The sequence below is a fragment of the Gouania willdenowi genome, chromosome 21 (assembly GCF_900634775.1).
Source record: "Gouania willdenowi chromosome 21, fGouWil2.1, whole genome shotgun sequence".
Lineage (NCBI taxonomy): Eukaryota > Metazoa > Chordata > Actinopteri > Blenniiformes > Gobiesocidae > Gouania > Gouania willdenowi.
This window is the reverse complement of record NC_041064.1, coordinates 4,077,899-4,094,240: the sequence shown is the minus strand read 5'-3', so window position 1 is coordinate 4,094,240 and position 16,342 is coordinate 4,077,899.

Here is a 16,342-nt window from a genome sequence, read left to right as displayed (position 1 = left end):
CTTTTCTTCACATCCTGTACGTCAAACAAAAGCCTAATCCTGGTTCTCGTTGGTGTTTTCATGACAAATGAATTCCTGCCTCAAACAAATGCTGTGGTTTTGCTTCCCTTCGTTTCAATGTTAGCTTGTAAATGTGACTAATGCTAACACCAAATAGAAACATCCATGTCAGCAAAGTCAAATATTCAAAGGAAAGAAGAAAATCTCCAGAATGTAAACTGTGTGAGTGTATTCTTATAAGCCCAGTGTGTACTATAATACTGTTATACTGCTGTTAGGTTAGTATTGTGTGTGTGTGTGTGTGTGTGTTGTGCTAGTAGTCCTGGTTACAAAATTAACAATATTGTATGGTGCATATTTATTCATAAAAACCCTTAAAAGTACTTTTCTGAACAGTTTTTTTGTATCTTTTCTCCACATTTTCTTTAATGTTTTCATTATTTACAACAGAAACATAAGAATGTCTGTTGGAGCTACTTCTGGAAGCTGATATTGTCACTTCTGTTCTATATATATATATATATATATATATATATATATATATATATATATATATATATATATATATGGTTTCTGTCACATTCCCATAAGTTTTGTTGTATTTATGTTTTTTAACCAGTATTTTCTGTTAATATAAAGTGGTAAAATGAATAAATACAAATGCAATTAATATATATTTGCATAATAGTAAATGTGAATAAATGATTAACAGGATTTTGACGACAAAAACTTGGTCTTTGGTCATGTTTTTTTCTTGCAGGAGCGATTGTGGGTATTACTCTAATTTCTGTCTCTGTGTTAACCTTGTACTAACCAGCGTCCCATGATGTAACCAACCTTGTATCTGATGTGATGAACTCATTAAATAGCATTGAATGAATTAATTAGAGCCTAGGTTTTTTCTGCATCAATAGATTTATGAATAAAAATGAAAATATGATCTACATGTAGCCCTCGGTCTAATTTTATGCGGCCCCCAAAGTAAACGTACAAAATGACAACAAAATACACAAAACAAAAGCAAGAATACATAAAAAAGAAATACAAAGAATTAGAACAGACAAGAAAAACACAGAAATTACTCCAAAATCACACAAAACTACTACAAAAATGAACAAAACGACAAGAAGAGTACACAAAAACACAAGAAAAACAGACAAAAAGACTCTGCAATCCCACGGTACTAACAAACAAGCAAAACGACAACAGAAATACACAAAAAATCACTCTAAAAAATGCAAAGTGACAACATAAATACACAATATGACTCCAAAAAACATACATTTTACAGGAAAAATACACAAAAGGACAACAGAAATGAACAAAATGAATCATAACAAGCGAGAAAACAACAAACATACACAGAATGACAGAAAAACACACAAAACTACTGTAAAAAACTGCAAAAAAAGACAACAAAAGTACACAAAAAGACAAGAAAAACACAAATAAATGACTCCACAAACCCACAATACTACAAACAAGCAAAACGACAACAAAAATCACTCCGAAAAATGCAAAATGACAACATAAATACACAATATGACTCTAAAAAACATGTGTTTCACAGGAAATATACACCAAAAAGGCCACAGGAATTCCCAAAATATGATCATAACAAGCAAGACATCAACAAACATACACAGAATGACAGAAAAAACACACAAAACTATGTGTGTTGATGCTCAGATTGGTTATTATTCTAAATGCTGACATGATGGTTGATAATGTGGCCCTGAGATCAAACAAACACATTTTTTGTAAATGAAGTTGCCTTCCTGTGTTACTAATGTGTGTGTTTTCCTGTTATTGATGCTATAACTACTGGGTATTCTTTAGAATATGTGATTATTATCTTTTATATCAGATGTTGAAGTAGTTTCCTGTGAAGTAAATAAAACTTCACTGAGTTTGGGTTCAGAAGGTGAAACCATCCGTTTCAGTGATGGAGTGAAACAAACTGGTTCCTCCACAGGTTGTGAAACGGAGACATTGTTTCCTCTCCCAACACTTGACCTTTGCTTACTCCCCCTTTTCCTCCTCTTCATCTCTTATCGCCTCCTCTTCCTCCTCTTCATCACTCATCTCAGTCGACACGTGCTCTGTTTCACCATCGGTCCGACACCACGGACACAGGAAAACAGGAATAAGAGGTGACCCTGTTTGACACACACACACACACACACACACACACACACACACACACACACACACACACACACACACACACACACACACACACACACACACACACACACACACACAGTCCGAGACAAAGTGTGTTTTCTATGCTGATGATGATTGAAGATTAAAAAACGTGATGACAGTGGGAACACGGATGGATGATGTGACTGTCCAGTCACTGTCAGCACGTTATCAGCTCACAGGAAGGACCACAGTGTGTAGTGTCTGCGGAGGGGGCGGGGTCAAAGCACCAGGCTGGCCAATCACAGTCAGAAAGGTTTTTAGGTTTGTACCAGAGCCGTTTAAAGAGAGAGACAGTTATTACAACGGAAGTTCCAAATCCGTCATGTGATTCATTTACACTCAAATAATTCCCGGAAGTTATTGGCGGGCAATTCCAATCCATTGATTCCGAGTTACATACCTGGGATTTTTGGTAATTTGTTGTCAATATAAATCAATCAATCAATCAAACTTTATTTATAGAGCGATTTTCATATATACAATATAATTCAAAGTGCTTTACATCATTAAAAACCTTACGTACAATAAGAAAAACCCCAACAACATCACACAAACCCACAGACACAGAAATAAGATGAGGACAATGGCACCTGATGCCTGGAATGTTACAGAGAATATATTTATGTACGTGTATGTACAATTATTATACAGTTATAAATGAATGCACACCTTAATGGGTTTAGATTATCTGGGAACTATTTTGAGGCTCCATGAATTTTCGTTGCTGTAAAAAAAAAAACATCCATTGGCGTGAACGTAAATGTCGTAACTCTCTCTAAACGGCTCTGGTTTGTACGTACAGTACGTGCAGGGAATTTTGTCTTTGTGATTTTGTCGCAAACAAATACAAAAATAGTTTTATAGTTTTCTGTCCTTTTGTGTGTTTTTAGAACCAGTTTGTGTGGCTTTCCCATATAGTATACATCCGGGTATTTCTCGCATACTCGATCTTTTCATACTATCTAATGTGAACGCACCACAGAAGCTTGTACGACACGAAAACATGTAGAATTCTGCCAATCTTTTAAAAAAGCATCTCAGTAGAAAATACATAAATATTGATATATTTAAGTGGTTTATGATATTAAGAATATCATATATCACAGCTTAAAATGGGATTTTGTTCATTACAGTTTATTGTAGAACTGCAGCTTTAAAGTGTAACATTTCTGAGTAAACGTTTTTACAGTGTTTAAACACACACACACACACACACACCCGCCCCCATACTGCCTCACACCAACCACTGGATTATACACACAATGCTAACTTTCTGGTTGCCTGGCAATGAAGTGAGCTGTGCTCCAGAAATAATCACAGGAACACAGAATGTGAGTGGAACCGTGTGAATGGAAGATAATAATTTAGCATATGCTCAGAGATGGAAATGAAAAGTAAACTCTAACTAAAAATGGAAAAGAGTTTCAATCATTTAGTGAGAAAAGGCTGTGAATGGCTTTTAGACGCTTTCCAATCTCAACAAATTATAATTACAGCTTTCAACAACAATGTAAATGTTAAAGTTCAGACGCTGACAAGTGGTTGATTTAGTTCAGTGTTGGATAAACTCATCAGAAGGTTGAACGCCACAAAGAAGTTGGGATGTGTCTCCAGATGAATTTGTAAGAAGCTGGAGAAGCTGCTAGATGAATATATTCATTTTTGTGTGTTTTTGAAGGAATTTTGTTCATTTTTGTTGTCGTTTTGTGTAGTTTTTTCTTTCCTTTTGTGTGTTTTTGGAGTTATTCTGTATTTGTGTTTTTGGCTTTGATGTTTTTTGAGGAATTTTGTGTATTTGTTTTGTCATTTTGTCTATTTTTGTTATCCTTTCATGTAGTTTTTGTGTGTTTTTGGAGTCATTCTGTATTTCTGGTGTGTTTTTGGAAGAATTTTGTGTATATTTGTCATTGTTTTGTGTATCTTTGTTGTCCTTTTGTGTAGTTTTCTTTCCTTTTGTGTGTTTTTGGAGTTGTTCTGTATTTGTGTTTTTGGCTTTGATGTTTTGTGTATCTTTGTTGTCCTTTTGTGTAGTTTTCTTTCCTTTTGTGTGTTTTTGGAGTCGTTCTGTGATTCTGTTTTTGGTTTATGTGTTTTTGGAAGAAATTTGTGTCTTTTTATAATCACTTTGTGCCTTTATGTCACCATTTTGTGTAATCTTTGCTGTTCTTACATGTACCAGTTGTTTTCTGCCCTTTTGTGTGTTTTTGCAGTCGTTCTGTGATTCTCTTTTTGGTTTGTGTGTTTTTGGGAAGAATTCTGTGTATTTTTGTCATCGTTTTTTGTATCTTTTTTTGTCCTTTTGTGTAGTTTTCTGTCCCTGTGTGTGTTTTTGCTGTTAATTTGTGTCTTAGGAGTCATTTTTGTTGTCTTTTTGAGTGTTTTTGGAGTCCTATTGTATATTTCTGTTGTCATTTTGTTATTTTGTGTTTTTTTGAGTCATTTTTTGCAGTACCAGATATATTTCCAACTGAGCAGGTCCTTTATCTGGAGCAAACCCCTCCTTACAAACAATGATGACAATCTAGAGCCGTTAACTAACATGATATAGGATATTTGAGACTTAAAAGAAAGCATAAAGGTCAGATCAGGACCTTGAAGTTTGAGAGAAAACAACTGATGCTACATTGTTGCTATTGTATTAGCTGATGATTGTGATCATTTGAGCTAAAATCAGGGATATTTTACTCATTAAAATACCATTGTTGTCATAGTTTGTTTATCTTTTAATGCCAAGAGAAAGAAAATGATGCGTCTCATCCAAACTCAGTGTGACGCATGTTGCATCTTGTTTTTAATCGTATTGTTCCATCTGTACATCGATGTCTTTTGTATATGACTGTACGTGTTGATATGAGTCAACCTCACATCATCTTAGCCATGGAGGGATGTGTGTGTGTGTGTGTGTGTGTAAGTGTGTAAGTGTGTAAGTGGGTGTTAATTGATGCATTCTCTCCTTTTGTCTGTTTAATGGAAAAGCACTTCTCCTTAAACTGTCACTCACAGATCTGCGTTTGTGCACGTGTGAAACAAGAGGAAGGAAGCGAAGCTGCAGCAGGTCATTAGAATACAGTGGTAGAGAGAGAGAGAGAGAGAGAGCATGACCACAATTAGTCAACCTTTTAAAAGTCTTTCCCTCACCGACCACGTCTGATACTACAACCAAACTACTTGTCTCTGCAGGAGGCTGATGGGGAAATTAACCTCACAATAGCTTAAGCAGCACACACACACACACACACGCACACGGACGTAAAGTGTGTGTGGAGGCCTTGCCCACCTCTGCGTCCTGTGACATTTAAGAAGAAACACTCTCACTTCTGTGTAATGTACAATTCTTCCACATCTCGTGCAGTGAAGTTTTGAAAAGACAAGAAAAGACTAAAAGTAGCTGTAAAATTATTACAGTTGGAGAACCTGCAAACATCTGGTTGAACACTTTATTAAATAATGTGGGGGAAAAATGCAGTGTGTGCAAAACAAAGTGTGTCTAAAATGTGCAGCAGAAAACTTTAATTACGAATGATTAATTCCAAATAATAAAAACAATGTGTAACTGTGGCTAATGTAAGTCTGATAAAAAGTACAGTGGTGTTTGAAGCCATAATGCTATAAATACAACACTGTTCATAGCTTTAAAAAGCAACTCAAATTATATATATATATATATATATATATATATATATATATATATATATATATTATATTAAACAGCGTTAATTTTGTCAACTATAGATTTTTGTCTCAGTTTAAGTGACAATAAATAGACTAAATTAAAAATTTAAAATACATGTATATATACATGTATATATATATATATATATATATATATGTTATTTTTTTTGTCTACAAAATCCAATCAGAACTCATGTGATTATGTGGTTTTACAGATTTATTACATCCAATCTGTGTGTATATTTGCAATTATTACAGTAATATCATCTCAGATCAGTTTGATCAATGTTTGAATTATTATTATTTTATAAAAATGATTAAATCTTTAAATAATGCAACTCCTATGCTTTATATTTAAGTCAACTATATGTGTAATAAATGGAGTCGACTAAAATCTTAATTCCATATAGTTAAACTAAAACAAGCTGAAATAGTTCTGAAGACTAAATTTTGACCAAGAATAATTTACATTTTAGTCAAACGACTGTGAATAAAACTAAAACTAAAAAATGAACACTGATGGTAAATGAAGTCCTTACCATAACTGTTCCTCAGTTTTCTGAAATACACGTCTTAGCTGAAAATAGTAATAATAAGCTTCTTTATATTCATAAATGACTTTTTATTGTCAAGAACTGTTACTACTGATTCTAATGAAATCTAACATAAATAAGCAGAAAAGCTCTCTCTCTTTTCCCCTCAGATCAGAAGTGTCCTTACATTGTTCTTAATTCTCTCATGTGACTGTGGTGCACTGCACATGTGGCCCCCCGCTCACCCTAAAGGCCCCTGGATGACTACATGGTCACAGTATATTGTCTGTGTGAGAGAACCAGGAAACAATCCAGGGAGCTTTTCAGAGGCAATCCTGCAATGACCATTTGTCTTTTGTATGTTTTACTGCAGCGCCATAAAACTCCAGAGGGAGAGAAAACTGCCTTTCAAAGACAGGGCTGTAAATAGAGAAGCTGTGTTTTTACACTCCGTGTGTGTGTGTGTGTGTGTGTGTGTAATGCTTCATTAAAGCCTTTGTACTTCATCTTGTGCATAGTGAGTTAAAGTGCAGCAGTAAAGGAGAGAGTGGCGAACAAAGCAGCCTCTGCACGATCATCAACTTCATCCTTTGGTGACCATGAATCGGCAGAATCGGAATCTGACTTTTGGTTTGGGTCGTCTAATGCAGGGGTTCTCAAACTTGGGGTCAGGATCCTATTTGAGGTAGGAAAACACTGGGAAGAGGTCGAAACTATTCATATTTTTGCCATATTTGAACCTATTTTAATCATTTTTTTCTTGCCTTTTAATGCATTTTTGCTACATTACTCCCATTTCTGCCACTTCATCAAATTTCAATGCCTTTTCTGCACATTTTTCCACTTTCAAGACATTTTTGGCACTTATAAACCCTTACCACCACTTTTCCACCTAATGTCGCACACGTTGACCTAATATTGACACTTTGAACCCTTTTTACCACTTTTTTGTCAGTTTTTTCCCACTCTAATTTGCTTTACTTTTAACCAATTTCTGTGGTTTTTAAAATCCCATTTCACCACCTTTTTCACCATTTTTGGTCACTTTTAAACCATTTTGTTTCCGATTAAAACAATTGGATTTACATCTTTAAGATGACTATATACTATGGCACAAATAATAATAAACTTCCTGAATAACAGATCAATAAATAAATGTGGTTATCACAGATTCATAGAATAGACCATCATTTTGCTGACCATTTCTGCCACTTCTGCATCAAATTTCCATGGTTCTTCTGCACATTTTTTCCACTTCTAAGACATATTCAGCTCTTATAAACCCCATCCACCACTTTTACACCTAATGTCACGTACTTTGACCCATTATTGTCACTTTTAACTTCTTTTCACCATATTTCATGATTATTTTTTGCCAATTTAACCACTTTCACGATATGTCATGCCCATTATTTCCCAGTTTAAACTAATTGTTCCTACTTTTTTGTGTCACTTTTTAAGCCAATATTGTAACTTTTAAGAAAATAAGAATTTTTTTTTTTTTAACAATTTGAGCCCATTTTTGCTTATTTTTTTTAACCATTTTTCTGCAACTACACCAAACTTGCCATATTTTAATCTTTTTTCATCACTTTTTCTTGCCATATTTTTGCTCCTTTTAATGCATTTTTGCTACATTACTCCCATTTCTGCCACTTTTCCATTAAATTTCAATGCCTTTTCTGCACATTTTTTTCACTTTCAAGACATGTTCAGCACTTATAAACCCTTTCCACCACTTTTCCACCTAATGTCACATATATTGACCCATTATTGTCACTTTTAACCTCTTTTCACCATATGTCATGATTATTTTTTGCCAATTTAACCACTTTCACGATATGTCATGCCCATTATTTTCCAGTTTAAACTAATTCTTCTAATATTGAAACTATGAACCCTTGTCCATTTTTGGCCACTCTAATTTGCGTCTTTTCACCACCATTTTTGGTCACTTTTAACCCATTTTATTTCTAATTAAAACAAGAGATTTTCTTCATGAAATTTGTGTGTGTAGTGTTTTGAAAAAATAGTGCATTTTATAACCAAAATGTAAGTGTAAAGCAGGAATTGTGTCTCAAGTACCAGTATTTGTGTGTAAATAAAACACTGTGGCTCATCACTGCAGTGAATAATATTAATAATAAAAATAAAAATAAATGAAAGAACCAACACTCGTCTATTGTTTAATAAAAGTCAATCTGATGTTACTTAATAACTTAGCTGTTTAAGTCATCAGTGATTGTGTTCCAACAATGGTTCTATTGTTCTATCATGTCATTGTTCACTCACAGACGGTCCGTCAACAACATGTGATGATCTTTGGGTCCACGCCCCCCAGGTTTCAGATCAGTGCTTCAATAATCTCTCCTAATCAACCCTCTGCCTTGTTATTGATCCAAAGGTCACCTGATGCCAGTGCTGTGTGTGTGTGTGTGTGTGTGTGTGTGTGTGTGTGTGTGTGTGTGTGTGTGTGTGTGTGTGTGTGTGTGTGTGCGCGTGTGTGTGTGTGTGTGTGTGTGTGTGTGTGTGTGTGTGTGTGTGTGTGTGTGTGTGTGTGTGTGTCTGTGTGTGTGTGTGTGTGCCTGACCGTGTGTGTGCGTAGGTGTTGATGAAAGTAGGAAGTGAGAGGTCACCAATCTGGTCGCAAAAATTACATTTTTGGATTCACAGCTTTAATAAGATGGTTGACTGCATCCTCTGCTGAACACCCCCCCCCCACACACACACACACACACACACACACACACACACACAGTATGTATTCTAATTGATTGAGGGGCAGTGGATGATGGACAGATTCTGAGATGAGTAGAAGAGCGGAGGATTGTGGGTCAACAGCTGCTTTATTTCCCAGACCAACTAACGTGTGTTAGACACACCAAACACACACACACACACACACACACACACACACACACACACACACACACACACATGCACAAACCAAATCTGCTCTTTTCTGTGTTCACTCCATGAATCTATTCTTTCTCTGACTGACTTTTATAATTGTAATCTGATTACATTTGAAGAGGTGAAAGTGATGATTACAAGTATTCACGTTACACTAATTGAGTATACTGTATATATATATATATATATATATATATATATATATGTTCATAAATGTAGCTACTGTATATACTTACAGCCTGAGAATTGTTTTATTTTGAATTGAGTGAATTGGTGTTATTTAACTTAAAAAAAAGAGTTGTATATTTTGACAAACCTTTTATTTCATACAGATGTCTTTGTGGGAAACAAATTAAGTTCTAATTGTGAACGATTTGGTTTCTTCCTTTTGAAGTTTATAGATAAGATGTTTATATAAGTATCATCCACTCCACCACTCCTCTGACCTCCTCTGTCCACTTCTCTAAATAAAACTGTAAATATACGATAATGCAGCAGCAGCAGAATGTGTGTGTGTCCTCCTCCATTTCTCTAAATCCTCCTCCTTCCTTTCACATCTTCTTCTATCTCTGCCAGACTGTGAAAATGGGATTTTCCCTGAAAGTAACTCCAATTATTATATCACTTCTTACCTTCTGGTCCTGGTTTCCACAACGTTATCCTTTTCCTATAAATAGACGCCTAAATACTACGCTGGTGCTGTATAATGGTACCTCTCTCTACTGGAATCTGGTCATTTCTAAAAGTTAGTAGAATAACTTATAACAAGTTATTTACATTTGGCTTCCAGACATCACATTGAACAGTTATTGGTGTTGGCCTTTATTATGGTCATATATGTTTTTACATATATAAAATATGTCTTCTGCATTTGACCCATCCCTGAGGAGCAGTTTGGGGTTAAGGGACTTGCTGAACAATCCACAGCAATGGCCTGGATGAGATTCGAACCGGCAACCCTCCGATTACAAGCCCAGCGTCTTGTTTCACTAGGTCAGAATTAAATAATTGTTCTGCTTAGCGTTTACATGTCAATAGTTGTTCCGATTTGAGGTTAACATGGAAAACACATTTATTATTGGTCTGGGGGTTGGGAAGGATTCTGATTGGACAGGGAGCGAACGTGACATTCGTCCTGCTTCTTTGGTTTCCACCTACAACATAGAAAACCATATAATAAGAACTATTTTCACTTATATTTTGATTATAGTTTTGAAGCAGCAGCTGAACAATAACGTACTATTTCACTTTGGTCAGCTGACCAGGAGAAGGAGATGGAAGACGTATTTTTGCTAATCAGAAGCAGCGGCTACTGCTCTACCTCCATCTACAGGATGTTGAGTGGAAGGAGAACTTTATGATGACCAGCACGTCCTTGGTGAAGCTCTGTGTCCTGGTGCAGGGCTTCATGTCCCCGATGAAGCCTGTTTCATTTGCAGATGTCCGTGTGTGTGTGTGTAGTATGTCCTCATGTTTATGCTGAATACATATATGATTAGGTCTGAACTAATGTAGTTTATTGATTCAAGTCACACTCTTCACATTTTAGTCTAAGTATTTAAATTTAGCTTTTTTAGTTTTAAAATATCAGAGTGACTGCCCTCTATGGGTTGAACGATGGCTATTGCAATAGAATTTTGCTATTGGCTGAGATTAGATCAGTGACGTCACTAACTGTCACTGTTGGCCCCGCCCCTTCTATAAAAGATAGGTGGAGGGACAAGGTTTTTTAAATTTGCCCCTCGTGGTACATCAGCAAAAACCTGGGGGTGTTCTTAGACTTTAAATAAACTGTGTCTGGGCTCCAGTCCAACACTTGCCATCCTGGATTACATGCTTGTCATCGCGACAGGACAAAAGAACATATGCAGAATGACCGGAATTAATTTCAAGTGGAATGAACGTATACAAGATCAAGGAATTATTAAATTCAGAACTAAATTCTGAATAAACCAGCCACCTACTGTAGATTTAAGTTTCCATTCGCAATGAGCATTTTTTTTAGGTGTTCACAAGGTCATTTTGTAACGAGGATTAAATCTTTATTCTGAACTAAAGCTCTCATGTAAACCTAGCCAATGAGCAGTGACTCAGGTGAACAGGGGTCTATACTTTGATTGTACCAGTAAGTAGGAATGTCCTTTGATCTAATGAAAATATACTGAACATTAAACAGGTTATTTAACATCCTTTCATTGTGTGTTTTTAAATCTTTCCTTTTCCTTTTCTTTCAGTCACTCCATCGCTGCCTTCTCCAATATCTCTCTTCATTTTTCTCCCGACAGCTCGAGTTTCTCTTAAATTTAATGCTACGATATGAGGGCTGAGGCGTTTCTCCATCCGTGTCCCCTCACCGACTGCGTAAAAGGTCAAAAATATTTTTCATTTATATCCCTATAGGCAGTGGGAACAGCAGCGGTACTGTTTATGAGCTTTGGTGAACTAGTGTGCAAGGAGCACAACTGGGGACTCTGATTTAGTTTTCCTGCACTGGAGGAGGTTTGGAGTTGGAAAATTACACCTGATCTGTGCATGAGAGGTTCCGACTAACGAAAAGTGGCTCATAGTGGCAGAGTTGGTTTCTTCTTAGATGTGATTTTCTTCCTCGCCAAGGATTTCAGAAGCTGTTGATTGTCAACTTCAGCAAAATATGGAAGAAAGAGGGAGCAAAATGAAATGTTCTTCTGGCAAGGGTAGATATAAAAAGACACATCAGCAAAGATTTTAACTTGATGAGTAAATATCACAGACAAGTCACTGACCAGACATTTAAACAAGCAACCCCAAACATGGCAACTTGCTGCTTATTATTGAGCTTTGTGAAAAAAAGCCGGTCCTGGCCAATCAATAAACCAGGACCATGTCTAAGGGTGCGTTCACGCCAACGGATCCTACAGAAGAATTCTAGAGCCATTGTTTCTTTCAGTCTCGGAGCGTTTCCAATCGAGTGTTCAGGAGAACCTCGGAGCAAACCAAACACAGGAAGTATCGGCAATGACGTAGAACGCATGGCATTGTAAGTAGTCTGGAGAACCGGCAACAGCGAAAAACAGGGCTTTGAAACCACCAAGAGCACAACAACTTGATGCTGCTCCATTGTTGAATGTTGTGAAAGATCAAACAGAGAGGGCAGAAGTCTCTCCGCACTCTAAGGGTGCATTCAAACCGACGGATCCTTGAGCGGTTAAAACACTCTAGAATTAATTTGTTCTGATAGTCCTCCTGGTTTGGTCGGTGTGAACACGCAAACTAAGTCTAGAGCAGATCAAACACAAATTCTAGAGCAATGTTTATGTAGATTTCGGAGCATTTCCAATCAAAGTCTAGAGTGATTAGGAACGCTGTGAACACAACTGCGGATCAAACACATGTAGTATCAGTGATAATGTCACACGCACGGCATAGTTAGTGGTCTGGAGAAAAACAGGGCTTTAAAACCACCGAAAACATAGCAACTGCTGCTCCATTGTTGAATGTTGTGAAAGAACAAACCGAGAAGGAAGAAGTTATTTTGCACTCTAAGGGTGCATTCACACCGATGGATCCTAGAGCGGTTAAAACGTTCTAGGATTTGTTTTCTCTGATCGTCCGCCTTGTTTGGTTGATGTGAATACGCAAACAGAGTTTAGAGCAGATCAAACAGGAGAATTCTAGCGATTGATTCTGCCGATCTCAGAGCGTTTCCAATCAAAGCCTAGAGCGAACGCAACCGCTCTCAGAGCGAAGTATCGGCAATGATTCCGTGTACACAACATTCTGGATGGTCAGAAGAACCAGCGATGGTGAAAAACAAGGCTTTAAAACCACTAAAAGCATGACATTGTGTTGCTGTTCCGTTTCTGAGCACTCTTACGTTCTTGCTTTGACTCATAGATGAGAGCCTCTTCTTCAGGTTTCTGTTTCTCTGTCTAGAGAAGTCTCTACTCCAGTAACGCCCCCTCAACTGGTTAGCTCATGGTACTGCACCAGAGGCTGTTTGGAACGGATCCAAAGTTGTTTTCTGAACGCAAACCGAGCCAAATGAAGATGATAAAACCATCAGCTGTCATCTGCCCATTTGGACCAATTATGGGACTAAACCGGCGTGAAAGCATCCTAAGCCTTTTCTTCCAGGACTAGCATCTTTATTTGAAAAGATTGGAATAAGAAACAAAGACCAAAGCTGCTTTCAGACCAGCAGACTCCCCCGCCCCCTTTCAAGTGGACCAGACTCAGCCTCTTTGATCTGCACCAAAGTCCAGTTTTTCATTCAGACTTGCCCAAAGAAAACTAACCCTGCTGAGGGTCAAAGCGCCGTGTGTGACAGAGAGAAGCTCCAAATGCCGTGACGTAAAGCACCACCACTGTTTGTGTGTTTGTGTTATCAGTCCCCCCCCCTCCCTGCTCCTCTGCGGGGGTCACAGGCCACTTCATCACTGTCGGCTTTAGTGAGCCGTTGCTTTATCTTGATCGGAGTCCACACGGAGTCTGCATTTGAGCCTGTCTGTGATTAAGCCATTAGAGATAATCCTATCAGCTTGTGTCATCTCAAACAAACAAGGGTCCCCCCCTGTCCCCCTGCCCCCCCCCCTGCAGAGAAAACCACTGATATTAGTGTTGTTTGCAGAGCCAAAGGGACGCGCACGGACACACGCTCACACTTTGCCCTCGGGCAGGTATTGATGATTACATTAGATACAAATCTGTGAGGACGTTGTGTTTCTCGACAGTAACACTATGGGTGTGTGTGTGTGTGTGTGTGTGTGTGTGTGTGTGTGTGTGTGTGTGTGTGTGTGTGTGTGTGTGTGTGTGTGTGTGTGTGTGATGTGCGTTTTGCTGCCCAGTGACCCATACATAAAATTCCAGTGTTACAGTTGGGTAAGTTGCTCTGGAACAGCCTTTCCTTTGTTTCTCTATAACAATACTGACTGTACTGTCTGCAGTTAGTGGGAAGTGATTTCCCATACACTGAGGTACAGTTACTTCTACTGTAAAGACCAAAGTCTTTGTCCTATGCAAAGAGGAAGAGGGTTAGTATAGCAATGAATTGATCTGGGATAATAAAAAGCAGAGGTAAACAATAAGGAGTGAAAGGTGAAACGTTCCCACAATGCGAGCTGAAAAAGACTTTTAGGGTTGCGTTCACACCAACGGATCCTAGAGCTGTTGGAATGCTCTAGGATTTGTTTGCTCTGATACTACGCCTCATTTGGGCGGTTAGAACATGCAAACAAAGTCTAGAGCAGATCAAACAGGAGAATTCAAGAGCCCTGCTGGTCTCAGGACAAGTCCAGAACGCCTTGAACTTAATCACGCTCAGTGTGGACTAAAAACAGGTAGGCTGTGTTTGAAATAGCATACTCCGTACTATGCACTACAAACTCATACAGTATCTACTGCAAGTATAATTAGGATGATGAGTACACTTCAAAGGTTCCCAAGATGCATTTGGAACCTACAGCGTTAAAAACCTTGTTCACACTGAGGCTAAATATCTCTGTTGATTCTCCGCCTTTACTTTGAAAGTTCTGAAAACATTTTAAGTGAGAAAGTGACCAAGTAGAACATCAACATGTGCTCATTTGATCCATAAAACTCACAGAAACAGATTTTTAGAGACCCTCCGTTGCGCTACTGACAAAACTTCAAAACAAGAGCCCTATTTACAAAAGCTTTGAACAAACGAATGGAAGAGGCAATGCTTGAAGGCGGTCCCAGGACAATTTAACATTCCGCTCGCAATGCATCATGGGGTGGTTGAGTATGACTAGTATGCCCACGATGCTTTAAAAATGTCTCCATATTACCGGGTATTTCTCGCGTACTTAATATTTTCATACTATCTAATGTGAATGCACAACATACTCATTTTGACGTCAGACTTAGTATGAGTAGTACGTTAGTATATGATTTACAACACAGCCCTATTCTACGCGCAGGCAAACAAGGAAGTGGGAAAGTTCTGCTCTTGAGAGAATAACAAAGAGTTTAAGATGAGGAATAAATGGAGAGAAGAAGAAGAGACGAATCAGCGATGGAATGAATGACTGAGCTTCTAAAAGGAAGCTAACATCGTTAGCAGAGATCTGTGCAGCCCACATGGTCCCACACCATCATGTGCACCATCATATATTTCACATAATGTCTGCGAGTGTGTGTGTGTGTGTGTGTTTGTTTGTCTCCATCACCTCTGTGTCCTTGCTAATAGCTGAGTGGACTCCCTGCAGTCTCTACAGGCTGTACTGTGATTATCACTGCTTAGCTGTGCACCCACACACACACACACACACACACACACACACACACACACACACACACACACACACACACACACACACACACACACACACACACAGTTCAGTCCAAGTTAACTGTTGACACACTAATTTATTGTTGCTTCCCGTAAGATCTGTGCAGTAATTTGGCTTATTGACGAGGCAATAGGGAATCTGTGTGTTTGCATTATGTGCCACGTTGGATATTAAGTGGTAAACGTGCTCCATTCCACGGGCGTTGAGCGCACACATCAATATTTGGTCTCTGTGTAGGAATGTTTGTGTTGGTGTGGGTTCGGTGGCGAGTGAAAGACCAGACACAACACAGATATTTTCCTCCATCATTCTTTTATTGTTCATGTGGCGTTTGGAAAAGGAGACGGGGAAGGGAATTTGTTATTTTTTTAAAAACAGAAAGCAGTCCTGCAGAGTTCCTGGAGCTTAAGGCTTCCATGGGCTGTGCACTTACTTATCTTTCATCTTCTTACAGATGCAGAAACCAGTCTTTCATATGCAAACATGGTGTTGTTTAGTGGATGCAGCGCAGCCAACGCAGCCTCCAATTTAACTCTGGAGTTTTTATATGAAGGAAAAAAGGTCATGTGAGTTAACAATAATGTTAAATACTAAAAGTGGAACAAGAAATGTACACAAAAAAACATTAGAAAGCTGCTTAAACATAAAAAAATAGCATGTTTTAAATATCTGTATGTCCTCTAAAAGTTGTGACCATAAAAACTCTGCCAAAGTTACATTTCTGCT